Source organism: Phocoena sinus, chromosome X, assembly GCF_008692025.1.
Source record: "Phocoena sinus isolate mPhoSin1 chromosome X, mPhoSin1.pri, whole genome shotgun sequence".
NCBI lineage: Eukaryota > Metazoa > Chordata > Mammalia > Artiodactyla > Phocoenidae > Phocoena > Phocoena sinus.
In genome coordinates, this window is record NC_045784.1 from 29,747,068 (window position 1) to 29,763,075 (window position 16,008).

At 36.1% G+C, this 16,008-nt stretch overlaps 1 pseudogene; it reads left to right on the forward strand.

Moving 5' to 3' along the window:
- Positions 1–1,449: 1,449 nt before the first annotated feature.
- Positions 1,450–2,029, forward strand: LOC116747039 (annotated as a pseudogene).
- Positions 2,030–16,008: the final 13,979 nt, after the last annotated feature.

The window sequence follows — 16,008 nt, forward strand, 5'->3', positions numbered from 1 at the left end:
AAACGACTGGACTTCTGCTTCCTTCTCTTCCCTTACACAGGGTTTGATCACCAGGCCATCCCTTTACTACTATGCAAACTAAAATCTCCATCAGAGTTAGCTTCTTGAAGAACTAGGGAATTAAGAGAAGCATAAGGCAGTTGCAGGAACAGTGACATCACTGTCAGTCATTATTTTCAAAGGCAAAATAGAGCATTTGAATTTTTCAGTAGCTGACAATGTCAAATATTAGGATATGGCCCTAAAGGAAAACCTCACCCATTCAGTTGACACTGGAGTAGAACACAGTTATCTAAGTTTGAAAGCTTAAAAACAGTAACAAAACCACCACAAGAGGGGGCTCACATGATAGTGTTCACAGGGCAGGCAAAGCAGTCTGTGCCACCAAGGTCTCCATCTTCGTGCAAAGGGCTCAAGCAACAGGGTGCATCTCAATTTTGCTGACATGTTTCTTTCTTGCCATATCCTAACCCCTGGATTAGTGGTCTTTTTGCCTATTTCCTAACTTCCAAATGTAGGCAGATACACCAGAGATCCTGGCAGATGGTGGAGGTGCAGTGGAAACCCACCTGGGCCTCCTGTTCCAACCCTTCCTGTCCCTGGCAGCCCTGGGTGGTATTTGGAGGGGGTAACTGCTCATGCTGCTGCTTTCATGGCCGCGGCACAGTACACCTGCAGTGTTTAAGATGAAAAGCGGTTACTGAGCATCTTGCACAATGGACGACTTCTCAAGCTGCTTTCTTGAGGAAATATTACACAAAACTGATGACAGAAATGTGACCTTTAGGGCTTCCCTGGTGGCGCAGTGGTTGAGACTCTGCCTGCCGATGCAGGGGGCGTGGGTTTGTGCCCTGGTCCGGGAGGATCCCACGTGCCACGGAGTGGCTGGGCCCGTGGGCCATGACCGCTGGGCCTGCGCGTCCGGAGCCTGTGCTCCGCAGCGGGAGGGTCCACAGCAGCGAGAGGCCCGCGTACCGCAAAAAAAAAAAATGTGACCTATAATCTACCACCTAATGCAGAAGTACTGAATAGTAGCCGCTGTGGTTAAGAGAAAGCTTCTGACGCGAGTACAGTGACTGCTTTTGAAGGATATACACTGACCTTCGATTCCATACGGAATGCAACGCCTTACAGTGTCCAACTGTTCAGTTTTGGTTATAACTTGTCAGACACAACTATTTCTCCCAATGCAAGGGCAAAAGGAATCAAGATTGTGGAATCTATACCTGATATCATGGCAGACATAGATGAAAAATAGAGACATGTCAGAGGCAACCAGATACACACAAATGATGTAACTATTCAACTATATGAAGGAACTATCCAGGAATACCTTTCAAATAACTTCAACAAGGAAGAAATACTCTGTAAGCAGAGACTTTCCCAATAACAGCCCCAAGGCCCAAGCCTACCAGTTCCCCAGAAAGTCCACCTGCTTAGAAGTACACTATGTATAGCACAAATGGAACTGGTCTGCTTATAGCATGGGCTGACGAATGATTATCACCTATGAGAAAAGCTATAAGGCAGTTGTGACAAGGGCATTTAATAGCAATCCAAATACAGCCACTGAGCTATAATTCTCATTTAGTGACACTGGAACTCCTCAGTGAAACTGTGACTCCTCTTGTCTTCAGTGTTGGAATAGATGCAACTTCTAGCCTGTTTTTCCTACAAGGAATCCAGTTAAATCCAACTCCATACAGCATCAGAAATTCCACTTTTAAAGCTTCCAATGGCTCACTGAGAGTCTTCAAGCCACCACTGGCAATTTCCCTAAGGGCAATCCTGAGGAAAATGTTCAGGTCACAAATGCATCTTCCGTCAACATTTTCAAAGTTTGGATGGGTCCAGGCTTTTCAAGTTTGAAGGTAACAAGTTTGGATCTGTTGAAAAATGTTACTGAAATGGAAATACCATGCTGAGTTCTGTTGCCATTGGGGGTGCCCTTTCAGGAAATGCCCTCTTTGTCCTAATTGCTTACCTCATTGGCATGAACAGAAGTCATGATGGGCATTAGACAGTTTAGCATTTGAAATTACTTTCCACCACTATATATCAACAGCAATTGCAAGAGGTTATATTCATTTTCCCAGAGTTAAATTAGCATTGAAATGGAGATGAACTTTCTTGTAAACTTTTTTTTAACCAAGTCTGCTTTATCAAATATGAAGTTCATCTTGCAACGTTTACTATACATGAAAGGTTAACTGTTGAAATAGTGGTGTTACTGTTGCTAACTGGTTAAATATTAACATCTACCAAAGTAGAACTCTAAAGTAAGGATAAGAGCACTTTTCTAAATTGGCACTGGTTCCTTTATCATTTAATGTTTTTAAGATCCTGGCATTTGCTTTCTTCATTCTCTATTCTGATTTAGGCCTTATGAAGTCAAAGCCTTGGGTTTTAACACTTATAACTGATGAAGGATAGTTAACGGCTATACTGATACAATTAAGAGATTCAAAACAATAGAAGAAAGAAAAATCTAAAACAAAAGTATTCCAAAACATGAAAATTTCAAATGCTTAAGCTAAGCTTTAAAAATCAGGAGAGGCATGACTCATAGAGGGATGAACAGCACAAAATTCAAGCATTACAGAGTCAACTGGACTTATCCTTTGGCATTTTTATATTCTGCCACTTAAAAACTGGCACTTTTGACTAAAATACTAAAAAAAAAAAGGGTACTATTTTTACTTACGATTTTCAGTCTTCTGTTTCAAGTTCAGAGTGATCCTGTTTCTGTACTTGTATATAATATGGGTTTCACGGTACTGCTTTATCCACTTAAAGCTGGGTTGTGACCGTACACTTAAAGGGTCAGCTCATATGCAATTCATTGTTTGTAATAATGCTGACAGAATTCTCTTGCTTGTTTGTGTGGAAACCACAACAACAGTGAATGTCAGTCACCACTGATCTACGGGCCAGGCATTGTAGGGTGAAATTTACATCTCTTATCTTCGGCTATTTATTTGTACTCTAAATATGCTTCTTACCATTTTAGAGATAAAGAGTAACTTACACATGGTTATAGGATGAACTGAGATTGAATTCCTATCTTACTGACCTTAATGTTCAATATGTAGGTTTCTGCCACTCTGTACACTGCCCCTTTTGGCATCAAGAAACAATTTTAAATAAATATATTTCTATTTTTTCAAATATATACCTAACTGTTCCCTAGGTTAATACAGTTTCTATTCTCTTGGCCTGCCACAGGACTGGTTTCTCAGAGTAAAAAGCCCTCCGCTAAGGCCCTGCTAAGACAAAGTCCATGACAGGCACCTCCTACTGCTCCATCATCCACAGGACCATTTCTACTCATCTACAGAATCTTTCCTCTTTGCCATGTGCCTCAGGCCCAATATTGATCACACTCTACTTCAGTAGCATTTTCCTAGGCATTCTGAGCATTGTACGTCTTACTGCCCCGCTGACTGAACTCTGGCTTGCTGCCTATTTCACCTCCCTACCCTCCTCCAAATATTTTGTTTCTAGTGGAAGCAGAAATGGTATGACAGCAAAGAGGCCCCGATAACAAGTATGTCCCCAAAAGCTACAGGATTTTCTGTGTGACAGTGGACAATTCCAAAAAAAAAAAAAAGCTTTTTGTTAAAAAGAAGCATTTTAAAACTAAAAATGATGTCAATTTTATTTTATTTTATTACTCATCAAGGTCTAATCTTCAGACTATATAGGCTGAAGAACTATGCCACTTAGGACCCTTCACTAATATATGGTGAAGGCAAAGCTAATTAATGATACAAGTGCCTATTTTCAGCCTGCCTGCCTGCCTACCTATCAATTGATATATCATCATCTTTTTCTCTCATTTTTTCTGTAATACTCCAGTGTTAGGGGCAATGGTGGCAAACAGAGTTGAGAGATCAGACTAGCATTTGTGGCAATAACTGGTTTTGTCGTTGAAGGATGGTTTATTCCATGTCTAAAATTTACTAGTACACAACTGAGCTCTTTATCTCTAAGTAAGTGAGATAAAGAAACAGAAATATGGTATGATATTGCTTATATGTGAAATCTTAAAAAAATGATACAAATGAACTTATTTACAAAACGGGAACAGACACACAGGCTTAGAGAAGGTGCTTATGGTTACCAGGGGGAAGGGTCGGGGGGAGGGATAGTTAGGGAGTTTTGCATTGACATGTACACACTGCTATATTTAAAATCGATAACCAACAAGGACCTACTGTATAGCACTGGGAACTCTGCTCAATATTATGTAATGACCAAAATGGGAAAATGATTTGAAAAAGCATAGATACATGTATATGTATAACTGAATCACTTTGCTGTACACCTGAAACTAACACAACATTGTTCATCAACTATACTCCAATATAAAATAAAAAGTTTAAAGATAATCTGCAAAAAAAGAATAAGAAAAATAAAAAAATATATTTTACCTTCAAAAACAAAGTTGATTTAAAAGTTTCTGAATAACACGGAAAAAGAGAAAGAAATCACTTGCCTGAAGGAATAAATGTTTTCATCTTATAATGCTTTAAAAAGCACAACTTGGAAAGAGACATGAAGATAAGCACAGGTCTTTGCAACAAATTGTGTTGGGAAGATTATATACACATGCAAAAGAATAAAGTTGAACCCTTACTACACATTATATACAAAAATTAACTCAAAGTTGATCAAGGACATAAATGTAAGAGTGAAAAGCCATAAAACTTAGAAAACATAGGGGAAAAGCTTCATGACATTGGATTTAGCAATAATTTTTGAAAATGACACCAAAAACACAAGTAACCACAAAAAAAAAGAGTCAAAATTAAAATACTTATTCATCAAAGGACACTACCAACCAAGTGAAAAGGTAACCCACACAATGGGAGAAAATACTTGCAAGTCACCTATCAAATAATTTCCAAAATACTCCAATGAGTCAACAACAACAACAAACAGCATAATTTGAAAATGTTCAAAGGGCTTGAAGACATTTCTCCAAAGAAAATATACAGATAGCCAATAAGCACGTGAAAAGATGTTCAATATCACTAGTTACTAAAAAAGTGAAAATCAAACTACAATCAAATGCCACTTCACACCCTTTAAGACGGTTAGTAGGACGGATGGAGATTTGTGTGTATATATATATATATATAAAACAAGTGCTGACAGGGATGTGGAGAAATTGTTGTAACAATGTAGCCTGCTGGTAAGAATGTAAAATGGTATAGCCATATGGACAATAGTATGGTAGTTCCTCAAAAAAATTAAACCTAGAAATTAGCATATGATTCAGCAATTTCACTTTTAGATATATAACTAAAAGAATTGAAAGCAAAAACCTGAATAGATATTTGAATACTCTTGTTTCTAGCAGCATTACTCACAAAAGCCAAAAGGTGGAAGCAACCTAAGTGTCCATCAATGGATGAATGGATAAACAAAAAGTGGTATATACAAACAATGGAATATTATTCAGCCTGAGAAGGAAGAAAATTCTAACACACATCATAACATGGATGAACCTCAAAGCATTATGCTAACTGAAATAAGCCAGTTGCAATAAGGCAAACACTGTTATGCTTCTGCTTATATGAAGTACCTAGGGTACTCAAATTCAAAGAGACAGAAAGTAGAATGGTGGTTGCCAGGGTCTAAGGGGAGGGGGTAAAGGGAAATTATTATTTAATGGGTAGAGTTTTAGTTTGGTAACATGAAAACGTCTGGAGATGGATGGTGATGATGGTTTATTTAATATATTTATATCACTGAATATTCACTTAAAATGATTAAAATAGCAAATTTTATATTAGGTACATTTTACCACAATAAAAATATAAGCATAAAATTGATATTTAAATACTAAAATGCTATATTTTAAATACTTGGCCCACATATGAAGAAGCAAAAACACTGGAATATACAGTACTTTGGATGACTTTAAAGCCAAGATTAGCAAAAGTCAACTGACACTGAAAGTAAGTTATAATTTAACAACATTCAGACATGTGTCAAGATATAATTATATATATATATATATATATATATATATATATATCACTAATAGTTAATTGCAAACATAATCATTCAGGAATGAGTCAAAAATTTTCTTCTGAGTGGTAATGAGATTTGTGATGGGGGCTAGTCTCATCTTCCTGCTCAGACACACATATAGCAAATTAAAGAACTTAATTTCTGAAAACATAAAAATCAGTGTACAGGTAGGGAATCAGCACAGAATGTAAGAGAAGAAAGGGAAAGAGAGAGAAATAAGGAGGAAAAAGCAAAAAAGAGAGAGGAAGAAAGGTGAAGGATGGAGAGAAAGGGAGTGAGAGAGAGAGAGAGAGAGAGGAGTAAGAAGACACACTGTCAAGTCACCATTATATGTATTTTCGCTTTGCAACTAAAGTCCTTTCACTCTTTACTGGAGGGCAAAATTATTTCATCTCCTGTTGTAGTTCATGAATCTAAAATTGCAACAGTGCTCACAAATCAATTCTGATGATAACAATGTTTTGTGACACTTTAATCACATCAATGTAATTAAATTTTCCAAGTCATTAAATCACCTTTTACTAAGTATATTACCTTTATTTCAATTATTAATTCAATTTAATGAACATTTCAAGCTCTCTTTCCTCTATCTTTCCCTAAGCTATCATATGTGCTTCCTTATACCTCACCACTTCTTTTTAATTTCCAAAGAGCAACAGATTCAGGACATAAAGGCAGTAAACAAATAAGTGGAATTCAACATATCTTGAAATGTGTCCAGGAAGAATGATCATATTAATGGAATAGATCTTGGAAAATATTTAAGACTAGAACGTACATGGATATATAATGCCAACAATAAAGAATATAAGTGTTTCTTCTGGTTTCATGCATTCTGACTAACAATGAAACTAAAATTTAATATTATAAATTTCAGATGTCCAAACAGGAAGAACAAGATAGGGAAGAAGAGGCAGAAACAGCAGGGATCGTTGTCACTATGCCCCATAAAATTTACTAGAAGAAATGAGAGGAGATTTTCCAAAGATAAACACAGAATGATAAAGGTACTTCTAAAGGTAACACCAAATCCAGAAACCATAAAAATATTGATATATTCAGATATATAAATAAACTATACCATTTTGTAGGATAAAATCCACCACAAGCAAAGGCAAAAAGATTAAAGGGAAAAATTCTATTTTCAGGAATGTAAATTGGTACAACCACTATGAAAACAATATGGAAGTTCCTCAAAAAATTAAAGAGAACAACCATATGATCCAGTAATTCCACTTCTGGGTATTTTTCCAAAGAAAATGAAAACACTAATTTGAAAAGATACATGCACAGTTATGTTCACTGCAGTATTATTTACAATAGCCAAGAGAAAGAAGCAACCTAACTGTCCATCAATAGATGAATGGATAAAGAAGATGTGGTACATACCTACAATAGAATACTAGTTAGCAATTAAAAAAAAAGGAAATGTTGCCATTTGCAACAACATGGATGGACCTAGGGGGTATTATGCTAAGTGCAATAAGCCAGACAGGGAAAGATAAATGCCATATGATTTCACTTCTATATGGAATCTATAAAACAAATGAACAAACATAACCAAATAAAAACAGAGGAGGTGGTTGCCAGAGGGGAGGGGAGTAGGGTAATCTGGAAAATAAGTGAATGGGATTAACAGACATAAACTTCGGTTATAAAACAAATAAGTAATGGGGATGTAATGTACAGCATAAGGAATATAGCCAATAATATTCTAATAACTTTGTATGGTAACAGATGATAACTAGACTTATTGTGGTGATCATTCCATAATGTATAAAAAAAACTAAATCACCATGCTGTACACCTGAAACTAATACTGTATGCCAACTGTACCTCAATAAAAGATATATTTTTAATTCACTTGTGGCAAATTTATAATTTTCCCCCATAGTCAGTATGGCCCTATTCTGTAGTATTAGTTTCACTGTGCACAAGGCTGCTAATCTCAAGGCTTTATTTCCCAGATTCCTGAGCGTCGAGATATGGCCTTAATCAAAGTTCTGGCCAGTACGGTTTGACTGACAGTGAGGCATATTACTTTTGATTCGGCCCTTAAAAAAACTGTGGGTAGGCTCCACTGGACCTCTCCATTCTTCTTGATCTCCGGGGATAGTTTAAGAATAAGAGCTGTCACCTTGGGCCCATAAGTGGAAGCCATATGTTGATCTGTGGACTCTGTCTCTCTAGTAGAATCATGAGAGTAAAAAAATACTTCTACTTCATTTAAACTAAACTTTATTTTGGAGTATTTTTGATACATTAATGTAAACTGTCTCCTAATAACACATTATTTCACAAAGTAATAATTTCCCTATTGTATGAGTATCTCCTTCAACAACAACAACAACAACCCACAAGATTATACAAGAGAAAACTTAGAAAATATTTCCCAGGAAAGGAAATAAAAATAGATCTTTAACATATGGAGAGTTGCTAAAACTTTTTTAATTAAAAAAAACTTTTAAAAAATTTAATTTATTTATTTTTGGCTGTGTTGGGTCTTCATTTCTGCGAGTGGGCTTTCTCTGGTTGCAGCGAGCAGGGGCTACTCTTCATTGTGGTGCACGGGCTTCTCATTGCGGTGGCTTCTCTTGTTGCGGAGCACGGGCTCTAGGCATGTGGGCTTCAGTAGTTGTGGCACGCAGGCTCAGTAGTTGTGGTGCACAGGCTTAGTTGCTCTGTAGCATGTGGGATCTTCCCGGACCAGGGATCGAACCCATGTCCCCTGCACTGGCAGGCGGATTCTTAACCACTGCACGACCAAGGAAACCCACTAAAACTCTTAAATCTCATAAAAGTAAGGAATGAAAGTTGAGCTTCTATTAAAAGGGCAATTTCAACTATCAGACTGGCAAGGATCTGAAAGCTTGGCAACATGCTATGTTCACGAGCATAAGGAGAAAAAGGTATTCTCATGAATTACTGACCGGAGCATAAAAGTATAAAATGCATACACACACTCTTTGAACTAGTAAATTCACTTCCATGAATTCATTGTAAAAATATACATGCAGAAACATGAAATGGTGTAAGTAAAAGGTAATTTATTTCATCATTGTTTGTATTAGCAAAAAATCAGAAGTGACCTAAATATCCACTGGTAAGAGATTGGTTAAATAAATTGTGGTATGTTTAGACAATGAAATACAGTATTAGCACGAGAAAGATTGAAGGAATTCCTGATGAACTGATACAGAATTATCTCCAAGATACATTTCAAGTGAAAAGAAAAAGTGCAGAAAAGTATATACACTATAGTCTAGCATTCATGTAAAGTGAGGAAAAATATTCAATATTAATTTGGATTTAATTATATAGCCTGAATACTTCTATACTGGTAAAAAAATAGGGAAAAAAACTGGTAACCTTGTTTACCTATGAGGACAGGAATACAAGGAGCCATACCAACTATCTGTAACTTTATTTTTTAAAACATATTATTTATTTAAAAATTAAAAAAATCATACAAGTAATATAATTCTATTAAATTTTTCCTATTTTTAATATAATCAAAACTTGGTACCATAGAACCGACACTAATATATTCCAATTACATCAATAAGAATGTTAATTGTTTTCCTCTGTGAAGAAAGCTAATCACTGGTCCAGTATGCAACAAAAGTAAGGCAATAAGAATGAATGATATTCTTAACACATTGCTTTAAACACATTAAAATAAGATATCCTTTATAACTTTTGAGAAACAAATGACTCTTCAAAGCAGAAAGAGAATGAATTAATATTGGGTTGGCCAAAAAGTTCATTCGGGTTTTTGGTACCATCTTACGGAAAAACCCAAACAAACTTCTTGGCCAAGCCAATATATGAAAATAAACATCACCTATTTGTCCTCCTAGCTTTCTCATCTTTATGCTACAATTCCGGCATGTAGTCGTGTTTTCAAGATTTTGAATTAAAATTGTATCTATTTATACTAATCTTCAGTGCAAGTAAATGCTATGTGTTGGAAGGTTAGATTTATTCTATCATATTTCTAAAGAATCAGCTAAGCCACATGAAAAATATCTAAAATTTAAAAAATCTACGTAACAAGTGACATAACTTTGTGGGTAACCTAGAAAGTCCTCCTAATTATATACACGGGTTGTTTAATTTCTAATGTCTACAAAATATGTAATAAGAGAACTATTCTCCATCTCAACAAGGAGGTGAAGTGGGGATAAGTACATCCGACAATATAATAAGGCAAAATTATAATAGCTTATGATGTTTCTCCTTTTAAATGTCTTCAGTGGCAAATGTCAATAAATTAAACTCTTGCTAGCAATGCAAAATCTCAGGCCCCACTGGTAACCTACTGAATCTGAAATTCTGGGAGTGTGACCCAGAATTCTTTGTTTTAACAAGCCCTCCTGGTGACTGTGGTTTGAGAACTACTGTTTTAATTTACCAGTAAGAATCAATAAGAAATATCACCATGTCAATATTATTTTTGGCTTCAGATCAAAAGAAATCAATATCTACTTTAAAAATTATTGCCAAAGTTTAAATATGAGGTATAAATTTAGACTACGTAACTATAATATCTATTATATAGATTACTTATTTATGGTTTTTAAATATTTTTATTTTTTATTTATGCCAACTTCTTTTATCACATCACACTAACAGGAAGTATTAATGAAGACACATTGACCTCTCATGAAAAATATCCAGTAACCCTATATACACTTATACTGATTTTTCTACTATATCATTTTTATTGGTAACACACATTCCACCTTAGGTTACCCTCTTTTGCATAATGTTCAAAGTCTTATGGAGAATAATAGCTAAGAAGGTGCAATAAGGCATTCAAGAAAGTGGAGACTTTCAAAAAGTACCTCAGTGTTTGAAATCCACAGTTATACACCACACCTATGTCCTTGATGATGATAATGATAATTTAATACACCCCACAATAAATAAAGCTGAAAAAAAATTACAGGAAGTAGAACCCAGTAATAGCCTTAAAGATAATATGTGTATGTCATAACTTCTACGACAATGACTTGGTCAGTACAAACAATTTCAGCCTCTACGGTAATAGCTATTTTACTGAAAAGGGATTTCAGCCATTTCCTCACAAATCCCAAGCAAGTATTCTCTCTAGTTTGCTGGTACTTCAGTGAAGATGGAAAATAGATAACACTTAGCACTTAAAAAGATCACACTGGGGGGGGGGGGCACAACTGAAAGTGACACTCACCGGCTACAATAATAAACAATATTAAGGACCACAGCTTCACCTAAAACCAACTGTGTGCTCTTGCAGATCTCTAAGAGGTATAAGTCTTGATCCTTCTTTTTCTTGTGGGACTCTTCAAGTTATGGCAGTATCACTGGCTACCTTCCTTGCTGTCTAAACGACTGACAGGATCAGATGTTAACTTCAGATGAGTGTTTATTTTCAAATAAAAACTAAAACTCAAATATTACAATTCACTTAAAGAGATGCTATGTGATATGAATAGTTTTGCTAGTAAGATTAGCACAGTATCAGTAAATACAGGGAAGCATAAATCACTTATTTCCACCTTAACCTTTCTGTTACTTCCTCTTATTGTAGTAGCATGCTTTGTATTATGACTGGCATATAAGAGGTAATAAAACTGTCAAAACAAAACATACTGAAATTCATCTGTAATATAGTCATCGCTCAGTAATCATGAGCAAGATTGGTTCCAGGACTCCCCTCAGACACCAAAATCTGCTTATGTTCAAGTCCCTTATAGAAAATAGTGTAATATTTGCATATAAGCTATGTACATCCTCTCCTATACTTTACTTTTTAAGGTGTAATTCCACATTTCTTTTTACCATTTTGTTAAATTGGGGTATAGTAGTTTTACAATGTTGTGTTAGTTTCTACTGTACAGTGAAGTTCACTGTGCTATACAGTATGTTCTCATTAGTTATCTATTTTCTACATATTAGAGTATATATGTCAATCCCAATCTCCCGATTCATCCCACCCCCCCTTTACCCCCATTAGTGTCCTTATGTTTGTTCTCTACATCTGAGTCTCTATTTCTGCCTTGAAAACAGGTTCATCGGTACCATTTTTCTAGTTTCCATATATATGCATTGATATATGATATTTGTTTTTCTCTCTCTGACTTACTTCACTCTGTATGACAGTCTCTAGGTCCATCCATGTCTCTACAAATGACCCAATTTCATTCCTTTTTATGGCTAAGTAATACTCCATTGTATATATGTACCACATCTTCTCTATCCATTCATGTGTCACTGGACATTTAGGTTGTTTCCATGACCTGGCTATTGTAAACAGTGCTGTAGTGAACATTGGGGTGCATGTGTCTTTTTGAATTATGGCTTTCTCTGGGTATAGGCCTAGTAGTTGGATTGCTGGGTCATATGGTAATTCTATCTTTAGTTTTATAAGGAACCTCCCTACTGTTCTCCATAGTAGCTGTATCAATTTACATTCCCACCAACAGTGCAAGAGGGTTCCCTTTTCTCCACACCCTCTCCAGCATTTATTGTTTGTAGATTTTTGATGATGGCTATTCTGATCAGTGTGAGTTGATATCTCATTGTAGGTTTGATTTGCAATTCTCTAATAATTAGTGACGTTGAGCAGCTTTTCCTGTGCCTCTTGGCCATGTGTTTGTCTTCTTTGGGGAAATGACTATTTAGGTCTTCTGCCCATTTTCTGATTGGGTTGTTTGTATTTTTGATATTGGGCTGCATGAGCTGTTTATATATTTTGGAAATTAATCCTTGAAATTCAGGAAAAAATCCCATTCACTATTTCAGCAAAAGGAATAAAATACCTAGGAATAAACCTACCAAAGGAGGTAAAAGACCTGTACTCACAAAACTATAAGACACTGATGATAGAAATCAAAGATGACACAAACAGATGGACAGATATACCATGTTCTTGGATTGGAAGAATCAACACTGTGAAAATGACTATACTATGTAAAGTAATCTACAGATTCAATGCAATCCCTATCAAATTACCAATGGCATTTTTCACAGAATTATAACAAACAAATCTTAAAATTTGTATGGAGACACAAGACTCCAAATAGCCAAAGCAATCTTGAGAAAGGAAAACGGAGCTGGAGGAATCAGGCTCCCTGACTTCAGACTATACTACAAAGCAACAGTAATCAAGACAGTATGGTACTGGCAAAAAAAAAAAATATAGATCAATGGAACAGGATAGAAAGTCCAGAGATAAACCCACGCACATATGGTCAACTAATCTATGATAAAGGAAACAAGAATATACAATGGAGAAAAGACAGTCTCTTCATTAAGTGGTGCTGGGAAAACTGGAGAGCTACATGTAAAGGAATGCAATTAAAACACTCCCTAACATCTCCTATACATTATAAATCATCTCTAGATTACTTACAACATCTAATATGATGTAAATGCAATGTAAATGTCATGTAAATAGTTGCTAGTACATGGAAAATTCAAGCTTTCCTTTTTGGAACTTTCTGGAGTCTTTTCCCAATATTTTTGACCTACAGTTGGTTGAATCAATAGATTCAGCACCTGCAGATATGGAAGGCGAACTGTATAAAAGAATAAAATAGATACAATAGCCAAGACATGGAAGCAACTTAAATCCCCATCAACCAATGGATAAAGATGTAAAATATACACATGCACACAGAAATACTATATACATAATGGAATACTACTCAGCCATAAAAAAGAATGAAATAATGCCATTTGTAGCAACATGGATGGACCTAGAAATGATCATACTAAGTGAAGTAAGTCAGAGAAAGACAAATACCGTATGGTATCACTTATACATGGAATCTAAAATATGATACATATGAACTTATTTATAAAACTGAAACAGACTCACAGACATAGAAAACAAACTTATGGTTACCAAAGGGGAAAGGGGGCAAGGGAGGGATAAACTAGGAGTTTCGGATTAGCAGATACAGACTAAAATTATAAAATAGATAAAAAACAAGGTCTTACTGTATAGCACAGGGAACTATATTTAAATCCTGTAATGAACCATAATGGAAAAGAATATGAAACGAATATATATGTATTTATATAAATGGATATGTATAACTGAATCACTTTGCTGTACCCCAGAAACTAACACATTATAAATCAACTATACTTCAATTTAAAAAAAAGAATAGAGAAAAAGCAATAAAGATAGTACCATAAAGTAGCAGGAATTAGATAAAAATCTTTGAAGATATATGTATTTTTAATATATTTCTCAGAATGTATTTAACCACACTTGGGGAGACAGTGTGGTATAGAGAAAGAATGGACGCCACAGAATCTTACCATCTGCTAGCTGTGAGGCATTACACAATTCAACTACTCTTATCTTCAGATTTCTATAGCCACAAAATATGGGTATTAGCAGCTAATTTATCTGCGTGCTCTAAGAACTAGAGATTTTGTGTATTAGCACACCTGGTGATACGTATTGTCTGGTATATACAGACTTGAAAATGTATAATTTGTTCAGTCAGTAACAGCTAACACTATGACCATAATCATTGTGATCTATTGTTTGTATGAAAAGACCCCTGCCCATTAATGGTCTTGCCTGTCTTTGCTCTACACACTGCTCCATAACACCTACAAAAGACACTTATTTTTTGAGGAGTTGAAAGCTGCCAACATTTAAAGAAAGGTCTGTTGCTTCTGTTTGCTCTCCTCTCAGTCTTGTTTTACAGACATACATACTACATTCAAGTAATCATTGATCCTCAAATACCCTGTAACTTGTCTTTTTTTTTTTTCTTTTTGACTCCAGGGGTAGATAAAGTTTCATGGGACCTAAAGTTTATACAATTTTGGTGATTGTGTTTCAAAAGGGGTATACACAATTTTGAATATGAAATTATACAAAGAATACTTATTTATAATGTAAAAAAAAAAATCACAAGTTTGAAAAACCTGACATGTATCCTAAAAAACAAAATCCAGAAATAATATTTTTGTTAATTCACTGCTTGAAACATCCCTATACTGTTTTTCCTAGAATTTAGTCTGCATATTCTACTCCTCATTTAACATGACAAGAATCTTCTATCCTTTTCCATAAATAACAACATGAGCATTCAGTCTTTCCTCTAGCTCAGTGATATATTTTTTAACAGACTATATAAAATGTTTTTCTACCTTTAAAATTCATACTAGTAATTTTACTTAAAGTTCAGAATTTTTGTGAAATTTGAGATACCTCTTTTAAATGAACTGTAAGATTTCAGTGTGTATCAAGTTTTCTTGTTCCAACTCATCTTAAATTCTCTTTCAGGAGAGAGGGGGAAGGTGGCAGAAGAGTAAGACGTGGAGATCACCTTCCTCCCCACAGATACATCAGAAATACATCTACACGTGGAACTGCTCTTATAGAACACCTACTGAACGCTGGCAGAAGACCTCAGACTTCCCAAAAGGCAAGAAACTCCCCACGTACCTGGGTAGGGCAAAAGAAAAAAGAAAAAAACAGAGACGAAAGAATAGGGACGGAACCTGCACCAGTGGGAGGGAGCCGTGAAGGAGGAACGGTTTCCACACACTAGGAAGCCCCTTTGTGGGCAGAGACGGCGGGTGGCAGAGGGGGGAAGCTTCGGAGCCATGGAGGAGAGCACAGCAACAGGGGTACGGAGGGCAAAGCAGAGAGATTCCCGCACAGGATTGGTGCCGACCAGCACTCACCAGCCCGAGCGGCTTGTCTGCTTACCCGCCGGGGCGGGCAGGGGCTGAGAGCTGAGGCTTGGGCTTCGGAGCTTAGATCCCAGGGAGAGGACTGGGGTTGGTGGCGTGAACACACCCTGCAAGGGTTTAGTGCACCATGGCTACTAGGAAGGGAGTCCGTAGAAAACTCTGGACCTGCTGAAGAGGCAAGAGACATTTTCTTCCCTCATTGTTTCCTGCTGCACAAGGAAAGAGGATTAAGAGCGCTGCTTAAAGGAGCTCCAGAGA